The sequence below is a fragment of the Typopeltis vanoorti genome, chromosome 16 (assembly GCF_054136105.1).
Source record: "Typopeltis vanoorti isolate ZY-2024b chromosome 16, IOZ_Tvanoo_1.0, whole genome shotgun sequence".
Lineage (NCBI taxonomy): Eukaryota > Metazoa > Arthropoda > Arachnida > Uropygi > Thelyphonidae > Typopeltis > Typopeltis vanoorti.
In genome coordinates this window covers 29682305-29704717 of record NC_143564.1, presented here as the reverse complement: position 1 = coordinate 29704717, position 22413 = coordinate 29682305, and the positions used below count along the sequence as shown (strand labels likewise).

General features: G+C 35.9%; 1 protein-coding gene across 2 annotated transcripts in view; it reads right to left on the bottom strand.

Annotated features, from left to right (window-relative positions):
• LOC150097914 (uncharacterized) overlaps positions 1 to 22413 on the bottom strand; it is a 156961-nt gene that overhangs the window by 133486 nt on the left and 1062 nt on the right. The window lies entirely within an intron of this gene.

The following is a 22413-nucleotide window of genomic DNA, read 5'->3' as shown; positions in this document are numbered from 1 at the left end:
TTCCTTTCAGTCATACTTCAATAATATCACCATATGCTGGATGCTGTTCAATAAGATGACAACAGGAAACATCCCACAAAAGTATGTCCAAAATTATTCCTTCCCTATATTCTTCATATATCTAATAAAACATCAGTAATGAACCAAAAATTGAGTAAAAAGCCAATGACATTATAAAAAGGGGTACACCTAAACAAAAATAGTCAAAATAGCCATAAAAATGAATAACCTTTTAATTAATATTTCAGCAAAGTCAAACTGTCGTTATCAGGTAACAATCGACAAATATGGTAAGTATGACTCAAGCAGAAACAACAAAGGTAAGACTAAAGTCCCAAATAAAGTCCTCAATTTCATGTTGCATATGTATAGCACACATAGACTGAGATTACAGTGAAGTTGGGGTATATCCCAATTATTTTTTTTCTTATGCAGAGAAAATGGGAAATTTCAGATCGGAAAAGATTATAAAAAAATCTAGAATTTCTCAGGAAATATTTCTACTATTCCCAGAAATTGGGAATTTTAAAATAAAAAATTTCTTCTCGTAATTCTTGAGAAGGAATTCTTGGGAATCAGGGTTTCTTACACCTTAATTTTTAGAAAGAAATCCTAATTGAAACATATTTTGGTGAGAGGTTGTTACCAGATTAATGTGGAGGAGATTTTTCATAGAGTAGGAGGCAAGGTGTTGGATTCTGAATGAGGAGAATTGGAAATTATTAATATTTCATTCAGAGTCCAACATAATCAGCCATTCCCTAAGCCAAATTTGCTCATCAGACTAATGATCTCTTATTAATAGTGTTAAATTGTGAATGAAGATATTTTATGTTTTAATATTTCATTCACATTTAACATAATTGAGAAGGGAAACCCTTATGTCAGATATAAAACAGACAACAGATCCTGATTTGATAAAATATGCTAATCATTATTTTATTTGATAAAATATGCTAATCAAGATATCCCACAGAAAAAAGGAAATCGGCCAGATTCACTGAGTCACAATACCTACAAGATGCAAAATGTAGAAACAGCAGAAGTGAGGGGAAGACTACCCTTGTCACTTGTACGAGGATTAGTTGAGGAAATCCCATGTGACATATTGCTCAACACTGGAGCTCATGTATCCGTCTTTCCCTTTTCCTTGGCAAGAAGGTTCATTGATAAGTTCCCTGATAACATCATCCGGTTACAAAATCCTGTGAAGATAGTCGGAATTACTAAGATTGAGATGTTAGCAATTTTGACAGTGAATGAAAGATTCTCCATACCCTTTTTTCCAGTGGATTTCTCATATGATCTCCTTGTTCTCCCGGAGGTTGCTGACACAAGTGACAAAATCATTTTGGGTCTTGATTTCCTGGAGAAACACCAATTCATGTGCAATTTTACCACAGGAACTATATCACTGTGTGGAAAGAAGTATCAACCAAAATTTAAGACAAGGAATGAAAGGAGAGCGTGTGAAGCACTAAATATAGAAGTAATAAATTCAGAAGAGGAACTAAGTGTTAGAAAAGGGAAGTTGTTACTCGATGCCATCAGTTCATCGAGGTCTGAACAAGATAAGATAGAGATCGGAGAGTTTATTCCTTTGATGTTCCAGTGTTATCCTAGTGTTTTTACCGAGGATATTAGTTCATTGTCCTGCACTAACAAGGTAGAACATGCTAACCAGATCACAAGAGTCACCTGTGTATGTTAAACAATATCAGACCCCCCCCCCCTTAAATACCTGGATAAACTTCACACACTGCTACAAGACTATGAAAAGGCTGGCATCATTGAAAAATCAAATTCCTGATGGAACAGCCCCTTCATATTGGTGGAGAAATCTGATGGAAGTCAGAGATTTATACTGGATTTACGTGAGGTTAACAAGGTCATCAAGCCCATTGATTTCCCTCTATGCAACATCGAAGAATTGTTAATAGGTCTGGAGGGAGCACGATACTTCTCAAAATTAGATCTGAACTCTGGCTATTTTCAGATTCCCCTTAGGCAGGAAGACAGGAAATACTTTGCCTTCACCACACGATGGCAAAAGTATCAACTCTGTCGACTTCCTCAGGGAGCAAACTCAGCCATGAGTTTTCAGTGTCTAATGAACTCTGTTCTCTCGGACATGTTAGGGAGGGGAGTCATATGCTTCCAAGATGACTTGTTAATCTACTCTCCTGACTTGATTGAAAAACACACAAAGAAATCCTACTGGGTGTTCTAAACAGGATGAGCAAGGCACAACTCTCTTTGAAATGCTCAAAATGTCAGTTCTTCATGAAGGAAGTTGAGTATCTGGGGCATGTTGTAAGTGAGGCTGGAATAGTCCCCACTCAAAAGAACGTCACTGCCATATTAAAGGCGAGAATCCCCACATCTGTAAGACAGGTTCGGAGGTACTTAGGAATGATACATTTCTATAGAAAATTCATTCCTGAATGCTCAAAATTCATGGAACTTATTGAAAAATTAACCAAAAAGGGAGTGAAGTTTTCTTGGGGGGAGGAACAAAGGTATGCCTACCAATTCTTGAACCTGACCCTGACTAAATCACCTGTCCTCACTTACCCTAAACTTGGAAAACCATTCTACCTTTCAGCGGATGCCTCAAGTGACACCATTGCATCCGTCGTAGAACAAGAGGAGGGGAAAGAATTTTGGCCTATTGCTTTCCTCAGCAGGAAACTCTCATCCTCTGAAAAGAATTATTCAGTCATTGAGAAAGAAACACTGGCAATTGTGCATGCCCTCAGAAAGTTTAAGTATATGTTGTTGGGACAGAAAGTCATCCTAAGATCCGATCACAAACCTCTATCTTTCCTATCTTCCATGAAAGATAAGAATCAAAGGATTATTCGGTGGGCTCTGGAGATGCAAGAGTTTCAAGTTGAAATAAATTACATCCCAGGAAAAGACAACATAATTGCGAATTACCTATCCAGATCATTAGACACTGAGCCAGAGGAGAATGACTGTTCAGATAGTGGGATAATCAACTCAATATACAAAACCGAAGGGATGGAAGAAAACAAGAACAAACCTCCACATCTTCAAAATTGGGAAAAATCCATCACTGCAGAGGTTAATATCCAAAAAGAAGACCCAGTACGGAAGGGAGTATATCAAAAGGCTTTGAAAGGTAAGAAATTCACAGGAGAACATTCGTTTCTCCATACATTACACATAGACAGTGATGGTCTTCTGTTATCAAAACAAGGCATCACTGGAAAATGGAAGGAAAAAATATTAGTTCCGACAGTCATGATCCCTTGGGTGCTACACACCTTTCATGATGCGGATTTAGCAGGTCATCAGGGGTTGTTTAGAACCTGGAATAGAATAAAAGATAGATACATGTGGAAGGGAATGCGGGGGGGGGATGCCGAGGCTTATGTGTCTTCATGCCTATTGTGTCAGAAAAGGTCAAACTGCAGTGGAAAAGCCCCCCCCTCCAGCCTTTCCCCATCCCCCATGCATCCTTTTCAAGCTGTGGCAATGGACATCATTGGTCCTCTTCCAACTAGTTCGAAGGGAAATAAATATATATTAGTTGTGATTGACATGTTCTCCAGATTCCCAGAGGCCACAGCTATAAAGGACCAAACTGCACAAACCGTGGCAAACAAATTATTCAAATTGATTATCTCCAGATATGGAACCCCCCCAAACTCTCCTTTCAGACCAAAGCTCAAACTTCACAGCTGAAGTCATGCTTCAGTTGTGCAAATTGCTGAAAATAAAAAAAAAAACTATTCACTACTCCTTATCACCCCCAAGGCAATGGAATGTGTGTGTGAGAGGATGAACAGAACCCTCAAACAGACTCTCTCCAAACTAGCTAGCAGTCAAATATCGAACTGGGATGATTACCTCTCACACACCCTCTTTGCATGTAGTACTGCTCTACATGCAGCCATCAAAGAGGCCCCGGCTGTTATATTATATGGGTTTGAGCCGTTGTTCCCCAGCAATTTTCGAAGCTTGAGAGCAAACACAGGATTCCCAGACATTGATGAATATTTATAATGGAAAACAAAATTGCATATGAGTTAGTGGCAGAGTGTAGTAACAACAGTTCGCAAAAGGCAAGGGCATATGCAAACAAACTAAGGAGATATAAGGATTTAAAACCAGGGAACCCAGTCCTCCTAGAACAACAACCTAGCAACAGGAAGGGAGGTAAACTAGGGAAGAGTGCTGCAGGACTGTATGAAATTATCGAAAAAACAACCCTGGTGAACTTCAAAATAAGAGAAACATCGAGCCAAGGAAAAATGTTTACTGTTCATTCAGATAGACTAAAGTTATTTAAGAACAGACCTGACCGACTGGTTTGTCTTGGGGACTCGATAGAAAGGGTGTTGGGGAAAAAGAGGAAATCTCTCAGAACAAATAACCACTGGAAAGGCACTGACGAGGTTAAGCATATGAACGCGAGGCAGAAAAGGTCAAATACTCAAGAAAGGGAGGAACAACCTGTCTCGGATGACCAATTCTCTACTTATAGATACAGGAATTATGCTACCCCAGAACATAAGGATGACAGAGCTCTAAATAAAAAAAAAACAAAGGGAAGAATGTGTGAGCAGTGACGCGACAGGGAAATTTTCGCTCTCTCTCTGAAAAATTTTTCCTTGAGGAAAAATTTTTCAGAGAAAGAGTGAGCCTTTGTTAAATTGTGAATGAAGATATTTTATGTTTTAATATTTCATTCACATTTAACATAATCCACCATGTCATAAGCAAGACTTGTAAATATATTATTTGTTGTTAGTCTCTTGCTTGTAATATATTATTCATATAAATGCTCTGAGTTTTGTTTGTTATTAATTAATTATTTAATCTTAAAATATGTCATTCATTTTATTTAGTTTATTCTGTAAAATTTATTATAAGAAACTGTGTGTATGTAAGTTTAAATGTATATTATATGAATTGTGATATATTTTTTTATTTCTGTATGCAGGAGTGATTTTATGTAATTCTTCTGATTGGATTTGATTGACTGCTGAAGGAGAAACGGAGTTTAGTTCAGTTAGCTCGTGCTGAGAACGTAAGCTACTGTGTATAAACAGAGAAGCCAGTGGATATAAGCTGAACTGGTTAGAACCGGATTTTGGTGGGAAGAAGGAACGTAGTTGATCGGAAAACGAAAGTAAGAAAGGAAGCTTTAGAGACAGCATAAAGACCGGTTATGTGTAACAGAAGAGGGAGTTGGTATATGCCGTAAATCAACTACGAAAAGACCGGGAATTAATAGGCATCGTGAATTACTTCTATGGGAGTTCTGATACTACAATAATTTCCAAGTGGTTTGTGGAAGAATAGTGCAGAACCGAAGTTAATACATAGAAGAAAATAAGGAATTAGTAGATAATGGAAACCTAGTGCATCAAGACTTGTATAATTCTGTGTCTATAATTCAGTAATTATAGTGGAAGATTTCTTTAGAATTGTGTTGCCATAAAGTAAAAAGTCAACAAGAATTTCAAATGTGCCTTTGCGAATTCGATGTGTAGAAGCAGTAACCCGGTAAGAGTTGTCCTTTCTGTAACCTGTGAAGCTATAACTGTTAACTCTGTCGAATATATTTTGACCTTAGTTGTGGTGTTATGTCGATTAATGGTCGGATGTTAGATGTACTAAAGTACTTTCCCCTCGAAATAATGTCTCATGTTGTTCTGTTACATGTTAGCAGACTGAGAAAGATTATAGTGTAGCCTGTCATAAGATTAATTATTGTAACATTTGGAAGGTCGAACTTTTAAGAACTATTTTCAACTTGATTGACTGAACATAAAGAACTGATAAATTAATGTTTGATAATTTATGGATTGTAATTATTCTGAATACTTTAAACTGAGCTAATATAATTATGATATGATTCATCCAATTGATTAGAGTGAAATATGTCAGAGAAATACTAATGCTTTGTGAATTAACAATTGTTAACATTAGTCATGATCCTCAAACCCAATCGAGAAGTTATTAATGTATGAATGTGAATTCTTATAATATTTTAATTGGATAACCTTTTGCAGATAGTCATACTTAAATGTATATATTGTACTTTCCCACATTAAATGTTTTCTTTTGTTGAATTAAACTTGGTATTTGCCTGATTTTCTTTCATTGCACCACTCATAAAATTGATCGGACCTTTGCGGAAGCCTTAAATGCTATTGATAACCTCAGCCTGAAGATAAAGTGATACTATAAGTATAGTTGATGATTGATTCCTCTATATTATTTAGACTAATCTGAATATAGGGTGGTGCAGTATAATATAAATTTCCTTATATTCAGATGAGCATCAATCAACAACTAACGAAGAACGGAATTTCAAGAAGTAAGGATAAGTTTAACAAACCAGCATAAATGGAACAGTCAGCTAGGTAGGATGACACAACAATAGTATGCATTTCATATGATTTCTTTCAAGTTATGTTTATTTATTGTTTTGAGATGAAATGCAGTTGTGAAAACTGTGTATTAAATATCACTTATTATTTTGAAATTAATATTACTAAAACAGAGATAAAAACTGTAAAATATGTAATCCTTTTATGTTATTAGTAAAATGTAATGTATCCAAGTAATTCTTAAAAATAAGACTTGATTGGTTGCGAGAAATTATGTTATTTTTAGCCAGTGCATGCCTTATCATGAGTTACTGTACAGTGTGAAGAAGCCAGTTCGGTATCAACAAAACCAGTTAGAACCAGATTTTGGTGGGAAAGAGGAGTAGGATGTCATGATGAGTACACGAAAAAGAAGAACACAGTAGGAAGAGAGAAATAACCTGGGGCTGAACAGAGTAGGAAGGACTGGGAACCGCTCTGTATTTTGACTTATCCTTCTTATTCTTTTATAAATTCCTATTGCCTTGCAAAATGATAGCATTAGACGAAAGGATAATAAGAATGAGTAAGAAATATTGAAAGTTAGGCAATTACAAGCAAGAAAATAAATTCTCCGAGTTAACTAATCAGTTACTGAAACCCAGGATTATATAATATTTGTGTGTTCTCAAAGTGAAAGTATTAAAGAACCAAGCAGATATCCTGATGCTTTATACCAGTGATGGCAAACCTATGACACGCGTGTCATAGGTTTGCCATCACTGGTATAAAGTGATATAAAACTGGTCATCATCATGCATATCAAGGATTTAGGCCTAGCATGGCCTGTTCCGGCCTCAGAAGTCATTGTTGAATCGTTTAAGAGGACTGAAAGATATTGGTATTCTGATGAAAAAACTGCGATAAATCATGTAAGATCGCTCTCAGTTAATGTGAAGGAACAGAAAAGTCATTAAATGTAATGTAAGTTTGTAATTTCACTTTATTAAATTAATTGTATAATATGAATTCATTGATTTTATATCAATGTCCTATTAAATAAATAGCCTAATATGATATGTATAAGTCACCATCTATCATTATGTAGTTAATTTTATAATGCATGTATGCAAGTGGCACATCAACAACGTCAATATTTAAAAAAAAAAAGATGTTTGACACACCTGGGTAAAAAGGTTCGCCATCACTGCTTTATACTAACTATCCCATTCTGGTTTGCGATCAGTGGTACTAACTTAGGCATATTATACATATTCTTACACTTCACTGCCTCACCGATATCTGCATATCCACTCAACAGCTTATACCCCCCCCCCCCAAAAAAAGCTCTAGTTTCCCTGATTCTGCATATTCACTCTATTAACAACTTTTTCCAGTCTCCAAACACAAATCCGTTTTGGTGCAAACCATCTATCTTGTATAAGTCCTTTCGCCCATCAAATTCACTCCACACCACTCCTCCTGCATAACCTATGCATCAAGTCATTCGATATTATGGCATTCTTTCTCAGCTCTACTCTGTCATACCGTGGCAACAGACTCATTATTGAATATATATATCCAATTCAGTTTGTGCAGCAACCTAATCTCCACTATTAGGTTGTTCAGTCATTTGGGATAATGACTATCACATTTCTCAAGGAAATCAACTACTGTTGACAGTAAAAGGAACACTCATTAGCTTCATTTCACCAAAGTTAAAGTGTCCTGTATTAGTTTAGATAATTGACGCAAATGAGGGAGAGATGTTCTAATTTTTCTAAAGCATTTTACTATGCCTTTAGTGATTCTCATAGCAGTAATATCCATTTCCATAATGGACAATCTACTATTATAACACATCATTCTTATATTTCATCTCAAAGCTTTGCAATTATCCATGAGCAAATCTTTCAGGCATTCTGGTAACCTATTTTAACCAAGAGTAAATGAAATGCAGAATTATAACAATTAAAATTATTGAAATATGAATCATTAAAAAGTAGTACTAGATAGTGGACATGTGAACTGCAAGAAAAGCAGAGAGCAAATATGCTTTCTTTATTATAAATGATGCTAACCTGAAAGCGCATAAATAAAAATGACAAACAATGAGCATTACATGTATTTGGTTGTAATTTGCTAACTAATCCCTGATAGTGGTGGCAATTAACCCAGGTCTAATCTTGGAGAAGATACCCAATAAAGAGAGTGTGACTAATCTCCTTGCTGCAACATGGTCTTGACAGTGCCTCCCACATACCAACACTATAATCCCCCCCCCCCTCCAGGCTCAACCTGGCAGAGTATGTGGAAGCAGGACTATGCACCAGCTGACTTAGATGCTTCCGAACTAATTAACAGGTTTGAGTCCTTGTATTATTTTGGCACTGCTATTTTTAATGATGCATCATTTTAAATGGAGGAGTTTGGAGTCTGCAAGAATACCGTTGAAATGTATTACTCATACTGCATGGAGAAAGGGAGAGAAACCAGAACCTCTGCTCTGGAGGCCAAACATGGCATTCCACTTCAGGCTTCCAATAAGAAGGATGGTGGTGTTTCAATAGGCAATTAAAGTCATCTATAACCTAACAGGTCTAGTTATCATTTCATCCAACTAAGAAGGTGTCCTTTTGCAGCAGCATGATGGATATGTGCTGGAGCCCCTTTTTCAAAACAAGACACCACAGGAAAGCAAAGTTGATTTGACAGAGAGAGAGAGGCTATACATTCGTCATTTGATCATTAGTGGTCCAGATGGTATAGTAATAGTGTTAAGTTTAGGTGAGGACTACTCACTACTGCTTAATATTGCCCTTTTTTTTTCCTCATATAGTTCAAAACATGTATATACAGAATCGAATATTTAAACACAAATATATACATTTAAATTAATCTTTAATGTGTTCCTAGGTATTCTTCTTAATATTTAAGAGAAGGATTTAGTGACTTTAGCTATGAAGCTACTAAATTTTTCAGCTACATTAAACTGCATTACTAAAACTAAGGGACTAAACAGAGTAGGAGTTTTTATTCCTTTACTATTAGTGATGGCTTCTTATCCAGTATGCTCTCCTGATCCCATAGGTCATAAGAATGCACTCAATTTTACAATGGTGAGAGTTAGTGATTAATTGGGTAGAAGTCACAGAGGTCTTCTCAATTAATCACTGGCTGCTTCAGTTCTTCTGATCCAAACACCTGCTCAGAAGGAATAATAGAAATCATCCTCACAAGAATAAAGGCTTATTCAACTCCAATTTCTCAGTCAATATCCAAGCCTTGTTTCTCAAAAAAGTGTGCCAATGTTGTAAACAAAAAAAAAACATCTACTTTCTACAAATAGCTCAAGATCAAAACTCCAGCTGCTCACTCCGCCTATACTGACCACGATAGTTGAAAAGAATCATCACCAAATCAGACTTTGAAAGAACCAAATGCTGCAAACTCGTCTCCTGCCCAAATGGCATTAACTCTTAACTTTAAATCTTTAGGTGAGATGACTTACATCAGGATGATATTGTAGCTACCTCACCTAAAGACAAGGTCAATTAACTGGCATCACTCTTCTCTTCCAATTCCTGCACTGATGACCTTCGCTCCACTACACCAAGAACTCCCACAGGTTCCCTCCACTCCACCCTTCATGTCACTCATAGTCTTTTAACAAAAAGAAATTTGAAGAATCTTTAATAACTTGAACACAAATAATGCATCTGGTCCTGATAGTATAGCACCTACTGTGTTAAAATTGTGCCACAGAACTAATACCTATCCTGTATTGCCTGTTCAATCTATCCAATTCAACTAGCATCTACCCTATAACATAGAAACAGGTCCACATCAAGAAGGTGTTAAAAGTCAACCAACAAACTACTGTCCAATTGCTCTCACTTCTGTTCTCAATAAAATTATAGAGAAGGTCATCAACAACCAACTCCTGAACTACCTAGAGACATACCAACTAATCAGTGACCAGCAGTATGGATTACACCACTCAGATCTCCTAACTATATCCCAGTGGGGCAAGGACAATCTTGTAAACTTTAATACCAACAAAATTCAGTGCTTTCTGATCTCTCACAAGAAAGAGCTTGCATCCCTCCCCATCATTACCTTCAGTAATACTGAGATATCAAAACATGATCAGATTTTTCTTCTTGGAATGACCTGCACCTCTACATCTACAGCATCTGCAGTTACCAAAAAACTTGGTGTACTTTTTTGCACAAGATGCTACTTCACATCTCCACCACTGCCAACTCTATACAAATACCAAATCTGCTCAGCCATGGAATACTGCTCCCATATTTGGGGTGGTGCACCAAAATTCTCTCTAAGCTTCCTCGATTCTATCCAGAAGAGAGCAAGCAAGCTAAGTAATGATCCCCTCTTTCAGAGAGTGAGAGAGGGATCATTCCCATACATACTTAACCCACTTCAACCCCTCTCTCACAGATGTTCAGTTTCTGCCATGTGCCTCTTCTACAGATACATTAATGGAGAGTGTCTGCTGAATAGGTCACTATTATTATTATTATTATTATTATTAAACAAGACCTCATGGAGTCAAAGACTCATCTAGGAGGTCCTTTTATCTCACACACACATCTCATCATACTGTGTCTTAAACACATTCAAACTCCTTGCAGACACCACACTCTCAGGCAAGGCATTCCAATCACTCACAACTCTGCATGAAAAAAACCTGCCTCTCACTCCCCTACTCACACCCTCTTTATACAGTTTCCAGGCATAACCTCTGGTTCTTCCCTGATCTCCCACTATTCTCTGTAGAACTTCTCCACCATTGATCCTATAACAACCCCTTACCAACTTGTAGGTCTCTATCATATCTCCCCTCTTCCTTCTCTCCACTAGACTCTGCAAATTACATCTTTTCAATCTTTCCTCATACTCGACATTCCAGAGGTCAGAAACTACCTTAGTCAGTCGCCTTTGGACCCTTTCCAACATCTCTTCATCCTTCTGAAAACCAGGTGACCAAATCTGGGCACAATAGTCCATGTGTGGCCTAATCAAAGCCTTATACAATGGAACAAGAATTTCCCTACTTCTACACGTCAGTGTCCTCCGCATCATTCCCAGAAGTCTTTGTGTTGTCTTCACAATTTTGGCGATGTGTACCCTAAATTTTAGATCCTTATCCACTATCACTCCCAGATCTCTTATTTCCTCTACTTCCAACAATATATTCTCACCAAGCATAAATTCTGCATCCCATCTTTGTTTTCCAAATTTTAAAACCTTACATTTTGCAACATTGAACTCACATCCCCATTTGCTTGCCTAATCACTCAATTTATTGAAGTCTTCTTGCAAGGCCACAACATCTCACTACTCTTTATGGTTCGTCCCAACTTTGCATCATCTGCAAACAACTGAATATCTCCATCCAAATCTTTGCCAATATCTTTAATATACAAGTTAAATAGTAATGGCCCTAAAACAGACCCCTGAGGTACTCCACTAGTGACTCTCTTTTTCCTGGATATTGCACCCCCATACACAACTTGTTGATACCTATCAGATAGCCAGTCTCCAATCCAATGCACTAATCTAATATCCAACCCCATCCGCTCTAGTTTGACTGTCAACTTATCATGAAGTACTCTATCAAAAGCTTTTGCGAAATCCAAGTATATTACTCTGTATCCTTCTCCTCTGTCCAAGGAAGCAGTCACCTTATTGTAATAAGTAAGTAGATTACTAAAACATGACCTCCCTTTAGCAAATCCATGCTGTCCATCAAAGATTATACCATTGTTGTCAACCCAACTCTGGATCCTAGTTCTCACAAGCTTCTCCAACAACTTAACCACAACACCTGACACACAGATAGGCCTATAGTTTGATGCTTGAGTTCCATCACCTCCTTTATGAAGTGGCATAATCTTGCCCTCCTTCCACTCTTTAGGAACTTGACCAAGTGCAAGACTCGTATTAAAAAAATATGTCAAGGCAGGTGTCAACTCTCTGGCACATTCCTTCAGAATACGCAGTGATATATTATCAAGTCCCACAGCCTTATTTACATCTAGTTTACTCAACTTCCCAAACACCTCTTGCTCACTTACAGTCAGTCTCTCCTCCCCATCATCAACTGCTCTTAATCTCTCCATGAAGTCACATTCACAAGATTGAAAGATCTTTATGAACTGCTCATTAAGTATCTCCACCACACATTCTGCAACAGCTGTCTTTATACCATTTCCTCCAATCAATGCCATCCTTCCATAATCATTCTTTCTTTTGCTGGCTACATATCGAAAGAACTCCCTAGTATTCTTTTTGGCTTCATTAGCTAACTGCTGTTCATACCTCTCTTTAGTTACTCTCACCAACCAAGTCACCCTCCTTGCCTGGTCTTTGTAGACCTCATGAAATTGGTTACTTCCACTTCTCTTATGCTGCCTCCACAATGCCCTTTTTCTCTGTATTGCATGTATTGCATTATTCCCCCACAATCATTAATACAAGGACCACTGCTAACCAACAACCTTTTAGGATCCATCTTGAAATTCACCGAATGAACCAACTTCACTGCCCCCTCTTTCATTCTATCTACTTCTGTCCTTTGGAACAGTCTGCCTCCACTCTGCCTTCCCCAAAGATTACAACTTTCAGCTGTTCAAGCAAGATGTGAACAGATTCCTCCTTTCTTCTACTCCTCTTGCCCACACATGGCACTAATGTGCTATAGGTCTTGTGGCCTTTTATGTGTGGATCAGATAAAAAAAAAAAAATAATAATAATAATAATAAAATTTATTTAAATTAAGGGGAATCAAATCCCACATTGTTTTAAAACCAAATAAGAAACTCAAGGATTGGAATCAAAGAATTTCATACCAAATATAGTATAGTAAACTATAAAAGTATTGGCGACTACTAGCGTGAGCTAATGCACGCAGTCCAAGTACGTAGTACAAACTCGGGCAACTCGTAGCAAAGGTGGAGAAAGTTCTGATTGCTATTCTTAGTATTTTCCATAATGTAAAACCCATCTCCTAGGAGATGTATGATGTTATACATTATGGTGGGAGGTCAGTACCCAGACTGGTTTCAGCCTTTATTGAGGCTTCATCAGTGAGTAACTAGACCAAAATAATACCAAGGGTATAGCGAAAAGAACTTATATACTCTGCTATACAAGTTGTCAAAAAGGTGCACCCATTAAGTTACTTAAATATAAAGAGCCAATAGGCTCTTTATATTTAAGTAAGAATAATAAAATTTTTAAAACATGCCTGCTTCTACTACTTCATTTAAGAAATGAAATTTCATTTGAGGAATAAAAATGAAAAAAAAAAAAAAAAAGATATTATTTAGTGAATAATAATTTTGTGGAATATTAATGAATACAAAATCATTCAATATGCATTAATATATATACAATTTATCCTTCACGGTAAGATTGATTCTTATCATTCTGTAGGAACTTCAAAACTACCCCATTTCAGAGGACAGATTCATCATTCTCTAATTTTGATCTAAAAATCAAAATGCAAGTGGAAGAATTCAATATAGCTAATTAATAATGAAATCACGTTAATTTATATATTTTTATTTGTAGAATTTTCAGCAATGTTTCATAGCCATTTTCAATACAATTATAAGAAAACAATCACAAAAAAAAAAAAGAGAGAGAACAATTCAACAGAAAGTGTGATATTATATGTACTATTGGCTGCAGAAGAACAGCTCCAGCTGCATTAATAGATATCCAAAAATAAATTACTAAGATTTTCATATACGTGTTTCATCTTCTTCTCTTTCTCCCCCTTTACCTTGCAGTGTCAAGGGTTTTCTTTTCATTTAACCATGACCGTACACAAGGATGAGGTGGTTAGCCCTATGCTTCCCAGTGTATCCTATGTCTGTAGAAGCATTGAGTCTCAAGGCGTTTGTCTGCTTGTGGGATGAAAAACTCCAGATAAACTGCGAAGAAAAACCCTGCAGTCCATGCCCAAGACTGGCTAACTTGGCTATGTCTGAGAAATATCCTAAGTTCCTCATGTTAGCAACAGGAATCAAACCCAGGACACTCCTTTCCCAGGCATATGGTTGTGAAGTGCATAGTCACTGGGCTAACCATGAGGATTGATATTTATATCATCATCATGAACCATGGGCTCACTGCCCATTGGTGTCCGATGCCTCTTTCACTATCTTCTTCCACCTTTCTTTGTCCAGTGCACATGTCGCAGTTTCTGTACACCCATTCCACACTAGTCCTTTATTTGTCTATCCATTCTCTGTATGGTCTACCTCTTCTGTTTAAACCATCCAAAATACCTAACATAAATGATTTTATCTTCCAGTCCTCACCCATTCTACAGATGTGTCCAAATAATTGCAGCTTCCGTTTTTAATCTTCTGCACTAGATTCTCTTTTGGTTGTATCTTCCGATAGAGCTTTTCATTTGTGATTTTCTGTACCCATCCTATTCTTAGAATCTTTCTGTAACGTTCTTTCAAATGCCAAAATTCTTTTTCTTGATTCCTTATTTATTACCAATGTTTCAGATCCATACAGTACACTGCTAAAGATGCATGTTTCCAGTACTTTTAGTTTTGTTTGCAGGCTGATCACTTTTCCAGATGTTATCCATGGCTTTCAGATTTGTTCTTCTCTTGGCAATCCTGATCTTTATTTCTTTTTTAAAGTCCAAATCTTACGTCATTTTACTTCCCAAATATGTGAATTGTTCTACATTTTCTATATCAATTCCATCCACTTGTATCTTTTGTTTCATGTTCTTCTCACCAAATACCATTGTGTTTGTTTTTTCCAAGTTCATGACAAATCCAAATCTCTTCCCTTACTCATTTAACAGTTTCAATGTTTTTTGTAGTTCTCTTTTGTCTTCTTCAATAATAACAATGTCATCTGCAAATCTCAGATTGTTAATTCTCATTCCATGTACAGATATTCCTTTTTGCATCTTCCTTCAGTTTGTCCATTGCTCTTTCTAAATGTGCGATGAAATTGCTTGGTGATATTGGGTCCCCCTGTCTAGTATTTCTGCTTGTTCTAAACCATTTCCACAAATCATCACCTATTCTAACTGCTGCAACTGCATTCTGATAAACATCTTTTAATATAGCTATTAGTTTTTTATCAATTCCATAGGATTCCAGAACTGCTAATGTCACTTTCTGGTCAATACTGTCAAATGCTTTCTGAAAATCAACAAAGCAAATATATATGCTTTTGTTTAAATCCTGCTTGCTTGTCTGCAAGGTATGCTTCCAATTGTGTTCTCAATCTTTCTGTCAATATCATCATCATCACTTTACCAAGGTGATTTGTCAAGGCAACTGTTCTATAATTTTTACATTCTAGCTTATTTCCTTTCTTGTATAATGTCACTAATATTGATTTCACCCGCTCCTCTGGCATTTTCCCTTCTTTCCATATCATATTACATAGTTGGTGCATTTCTGTAACCATACTTTCACCACCATATTTAATCATTTCTCCAGTGATGTTATCATTACCAGGACTCTTGTTGTGTTTTAGCCATCCTATTGCTTTTTCTACCTGTCCTCTTAAAATATCCATATTATGCTCATTACCTAGTGGTGGTATCTGCTTCAATTCTTCAGTCAGTTTCCCAACGCTATCTAAATCCAGTTTTTCTTCATATAACTCACTACAGTATCTTGTCCACCGCTATACAATTTTTTCTTTATTCATCAATACTTTGCCTTTTTCATCTTTAATTGTGGTTTGTTTTGGTTGCCGCTTTCTATTAATGGTTCTGATCATTTTGAATACCTCCCTTGTTTTATGCTCTCCATAGTACTGTTCTATATTGTTGCATTGGGCTTCTAACCATTTCATCTTATCCATTCTGACTGCTTTTTTCACCTCATTACACTTTCTACATTCTTTTCTCCTGTACTAACTTCAGTGTTTCTTGTCTAATCCATTTCTTCTTGATCGTCTCTTCTTCTGGTACTGTTTCTTCAACTGCATCTTCTATCGCCTTCATTACTCTTTTTACTCTTAGATTCAAGTTTTTTTTCTTTCTCCACACTTTTAAGTTTCTCTTCTAATACTGTTCTGTACCCTCTTCTTATTTCTACTTCACTTATTCTTGCTGTATCTCTTCTATTCTGAAGTTGGAGTTTATATTTCTTTTTTAATTTCAACTTGATGTTTGCAATCACTACACTATAGTCCGAGTTCTGTACTGATGTTATCCATCTTCTTTTAATCATATCAATCATGTTCTTGGTTTTCCCATCATTTGATCGCCACGTCCATTTTCTACACTCCTTTTGTTGGAATACTGTGTTACAGATCATCATCTCGCGTTCCACAGCAAATTCTAACAATTTTTCACCTCGTTCATTTCTTTCTCTGAAACCATATTTTCCCATGACTCTTTCCCAACCATCATTATCTATTCCAACTTTGGCATTCCAATCTCCTTCAATAATTAGCACATCTTGCTTTGGTATTGTTTCTATTGTCTCTGTCAGATCTTTGTAAAATAAGTCAATATCCTCATCTGTGCTGTCAGATGTGGGTACATATATCTGGACTATTGATATGTTAAATGGTTTTGCCTGAAATGTTGCTACTATGATTCATTTGTTGACTAGTTTGTAGCCTAACAGTGCCTCTTGAGCTCTTTTGTTAAGAAGGAAGCCAACTCCTGCTTTGTGCTTGGTGTCATGTCCTGACCATATTACTTCACATCCATTGATCTCTCCAGATGATGATCCATCGCATCTCCGCCAATCCTAGTATATCACACCGATATCTCTTCATTCCATTACGAATTCTAATTTTCCTGACATACAGAGTGTTCGCACATTCCTACTGATAACAGTTCTGTTAGTTTCTGTTTCCTTTTAGTATCCCACTTTTCGATCCAACCCCGATCGCTCGATTGGTATCGCAGGCCTTGTTGATCTGGGCGACATCCGAGCCAGCATGTTTTACCTTTTTATATATGATTTTTATATATAAACAATCAAATGATTACAGAACACATGAATGATGAGTATAGCCAGTATAACTTCCCAAAATTGGGAATTTCAGGGAATTATTTTTGTTAAGGTTTAGGTTGCGAATGTGTGCTTCACAGCTTTCTTTGTAGTCTGTCCAGAAAAAAATAACTTTTAATACTATAATATCATGTGCTTTCAATTAAATTGATGTTCTTTTTTTTTGTGATTCTTTTCCTATAACTATATCGAGAATACCTATGAAACATATCAGAAAAATTCTACAAATAAATATTTAAATTAATGTGATTCCATTATTAATTAGTTACAGTGATTTCTCTAATTTTTTCCTACTTGTTTTTTTCTCTTCAATTTTTGCATGAATGTACATATTTATCAAATGTTTATTTCTAGTCTTAGCTTGTATTTTTCCTGTCAGGCTTTTTTTTTTTTTTTTTTAGCTGGTGGGGCAACAATATGCTACTATACCAGGGAGATGATTATGAAGCAAGGGAGTTTCTGTTGCCTTTCTTGCCATAAGTAAATTTATGACTGTAGCTGTGTGTTCACGGGACCAGTCTGCCTGTTTTGAGTGATAAAAAACTGAGTAATGGAGAGAAAAAAACCCGACCACATCCGTATGAGACCGGTTAATTCACTTTAGATGAAAGAGACCAGATATAGGTTCCTCACATCATGGACAGAAATTAAACCCAGGACTTTCCAACCAAAGGGCTTCGTCTATACCAACTGGGCTATGGAGACTCCAGTCATAGCTTATGACTAGAAACAAACCTGGAAAACTGCTTTGAAATAATTTATTTAAATCTGCACACAGCTTAATTTTTTTTAAAGGTTTCCAGGCATTTGGAGTTTAATTTATATCAACAATTTTTTAGGTGTTTGCAAAGTCATTTTTGAGAGGGAGAAGAAATAGTAATTTTTTTTTTTTTGACATTTAGAAAATTTCTATTTCTCTAAGGTTAATAAAGTAGTAGAAAATACTGTTATTTCAAGTCTTTTAATCTTTACGATCAGCAGAAAATTCTCTACAGGGTTTGAATGTGTATGGAGCGATGAACAATAAATGGTAATTCATTTTGTTATTCTACCAGGAAACAATCAGGAAATCCTGGAAAATCTATAAAAAAAAGTCCTCCAGCCTAAATCTACTGGTTTGTCCAAAGCAGTGAATTGCATCCACTTACAAATCATACATCCATCTAGCTGGATGTATGATTTGAAAGTGGAGTTGTATGGAGATTATATTTACGGAAAACTTTAACAATCTTTTCAGAAATATCTCAGATATAAAGGATATTACATAATAGTTTTGCTGTGATCTTATGTGTCAGATGTGGGAGGGATGAATGGTAAGATGCAGTATTTTGTTTATTTTAAAGGGGTTGTAGCCAATGGCTAAAAAAAAAAGATATGGCAAAGGTAAACGAGTTCTGTCATGACCTGTCAGAACCAACAGCCCTGGCTCTGTAAGTGTTTCAAGGATGCCATACTGGAATGATGGATGGTTGCATATATAAGTACCTTTCAGTGTGCAGGTTTTCTATAAACAGAAAAGGATACTGAACAATTTGAATAATGTGCATAAGGTGTGTCAATAATAAAAACTTGTCTCTTTTCTACTGTGAAGTGTATTTTTGAATGCTTGCTGTATAAATTTGCATAATGTTTAGGCCATAAGCTCAAATAACAAACATACATGTGCATAGCACAGCCAGAATGTTGATTAGTAGTGGTGTTGAGTGCTTGTATTCAAGATATTCCAGAAATTGTCTAGGAATTATTGTAGTCCTTTTATCTGTTACTATATTTGTTTCCTTTCAATGTACAATAACAGGAATATACAGTGAATTTAAGTAATTCACACATGTTGGTGGGAAATGTGGCTTAGTAAGGTTGAGGGTCTCTGTTAGTTGCACACTGATAAACAAAGAAGTAATATCAAGGTTGATCACTGTCTGCATTTTCAGAATAAGATTTATTATTTAAATTAAAGGGATATTAAATCCCACATAGTTTTAAAACCGAATAAGAAACTCAAAGATTGGAATCAAAGAGTTTCATGCCGAATATAGTAACTATAAACATATCGTTGACTACTAGCGTAAGCTAAAGCACGTAGTTCAAGTATGTAGTACAAACTAGGGCAGCTCGTTGCAAAGGTGAAGAAAGTTCTGATCGCTATTCTTAGTATTTTCCATAATGTAAAACCCATCTCCTAGGAGATGTATGATGTTATACATTATGGTGGGAGGTCACTACCCAGACCGGTTTCGATCTTTGAGATCTCAATAAAGATTGAAACCGGTCTGGGTAGTGACCTCCCACCATAATGTATAACATCATACATCTCCTAGGAGATGGGTTTTACATTATGGAAAATACTAAGAATAGCGATCAGAATTTTCTCCACCTTTGCAATGGGCTACCCTAGTTTGTACTACGTACTTGAACTATGTGCTTTAGCTTACGCTAGTAGTTGCCAATACGTTTATAGTTACTATATTCGGCATGAAACTCTTTGATTCCAATATTTGAGTTTCTTATTTGGTTTTAAAACAATGTGGGATTTAATATCCCCTTAATTTAAATAATGTTTTACATCGCCGAAATGAAGCCTATTGGCTCATTTTGGCGATGTAACATTGACTCATTTTAAAAAAGATTTATTATTATTATTATTATGAATTAAAGTACTGATGTGAATAGATTTCTGAATCATGAGGAAGGAGGGAAGGGGTTGTTTATGCTATCATTTATAAGAGAAAGGAAGAGGAGGGATATTGGTTCTGTGAATTTTTGGAGCCCATAATATCAGGGGTGTTTAATATAGCATGATTTTAGAGTTTTTTTTGGTAACATCTTTATACCACAATGTAATTTTTTTTGAATAATTTAACTGATTCATTAAATTAATTTTCTTTTATCTGGCTCCCAGAAGGAACTATGCTGGGACACTAATTCTTAACTGTTTCTCCAATGACGTAGTCGAATGCTTTGTGTTTTATAACAACTGTACAGTTGTAAAAATTAGATAAAAAAGCAGCTAGATATTAGCAACTTAATAAATTATTTTGTTCTTCTGGTGTTCTTTATACCTGAAACACTACTATGAATTAAGTTATCTAGTTTCCTCTCTGGTTGCTTATGCACATAAGAGAAGAGAGAGAGAGTGTTTTTATCTTACAACTTTTCCACCACTGACAGAGTACATTAAGGCACCACTGTTCTTAATCCTGATGCACATCAACGATTTCCTCTCACTAGCCCTAATTCACAGTTTGAAGATGAATTCACTCTATATTTCTCTTTTCAGAAATCCTATAATGTTCAAATAAGTAAGATATGAAGAAAAACTACTTCCTTAAATGCTGATCTTCATCCTATTCTTCAACGAAGTAAGAATACTCCACATGAATTAAGCTGCTCCAAAAAGAATGCACTTTACCTGTTCTCAAATAAAGTGTTCTGGTATAAGCATATCATTTCTAACTTGGCAAATGGTAGTGTATCTGGAGAACAGATGCTACTTTTCATCCTGACAACTTATTCTGTCACAAATCTCTAGTGCTTCCTAGCATGGTATATTGCTCCAGTGCACCTCACAATTACTCTAAAAAAATAAAATTAAATGAAAAATTCAAGTCCTACTCAACATAGAAAATTTGGGAAAAATTAATGATTACTCTCTTGCTCATTTTTTTTTTATCTCATTACTCTAAAGCAACACAGGTTCTCAGTACGTATATTCTGTACCTTTTCCACAGCTATAAATGAATAACATTTTTCTAACAACGGCCTATCCATGTCACTACTGTATTTATTTTCATAGTATTGTTATTTAAGCCTCAGAACATGAACTTTGCTACTAGTCTCAGTATGCTGAAAAGAAATTTTGTAATCATGATTTCAAAATGGATTTAAATGTGGCAAATTTGATGACAATTTATTATTGGAAATGTGATCAGAAAAACATTCAATTTGCATTAAATTCCATTAAATGCAAAACAGACCAGAGTATCTTGCTTGTTTGTTTTTTTTTCTTTTCAAATTAGTACCATTCTTGATTTTAAAATTCCAATCATTAGTCTATATCATTCTTATGTACATTCTAGATGTGCTGGGCCTCTTCCCTATAATCTGCGTGGTTAGCGTATCCGCTCTCCAGCCAAAAGGCTGTGGGTTCAAATCCTGCCATGGGCATGGATGTTTGTGATTGGCTGTGAAAATATTAGTGGTGATGGGCAGTAAATGGCGTTGGTGTAGATCAGGAGTCGCCAAAGTTATTTGCCCATCGACCCCTTCAAGAGTTTCTTGACTTTTTATCGATCCCCTCTATTTTACTATTATGTAATTATAATAGGACAAGCAAAAAAAGACGCTTATGTGAGTTTTTAGATTGTTTATTTTATAGTTACAGTGTTTATTGTATGTATAATATAGTATATATTATTATATTACTATTACTACTACTATTACTATCACTAGTAATATCACTGGTATTACTAGTGATATTAATAAACTACTGGTATTAATACCACTGGTATTACTAGTGATATTAATAAACTACTGGTATTAATACCAGCACTGCTCAACTCTTCAACATAGAGAAGTTTAGTTCGTGAATGAATAACGATTGAATTATATGTAAGTTGAATTTTAGAACATTAACGCTCACTTGTATATGTCGATGCGCAAAAATGAGACTGGGATCGAATACTTGTAAGTGTCAGTAAATAAGAACCACGGACATGTTGCAATCTCGCTCCCACTGCACCGGCCGGCAGGAACCACCAACATCCGTTTATTGGTAAATACGTCATTTTGACCTACTTGATTGGCCTCAGTAACTATTTTCATGATCTTACTCCATCTTACAGGTCCTATTCATGGACCTGTAAGATGGAGGTACTGATCCCACGATTCACTCTTAATTGCATTGTCATTACCTCCATGTCTTTTGTCATGGAGGTAATCCAAGTTAACCGATAAGTTAAATATTACCCATACAATGATGTCTTATATTTTTCTGTCGACTCCTAACAATGTTATATCAA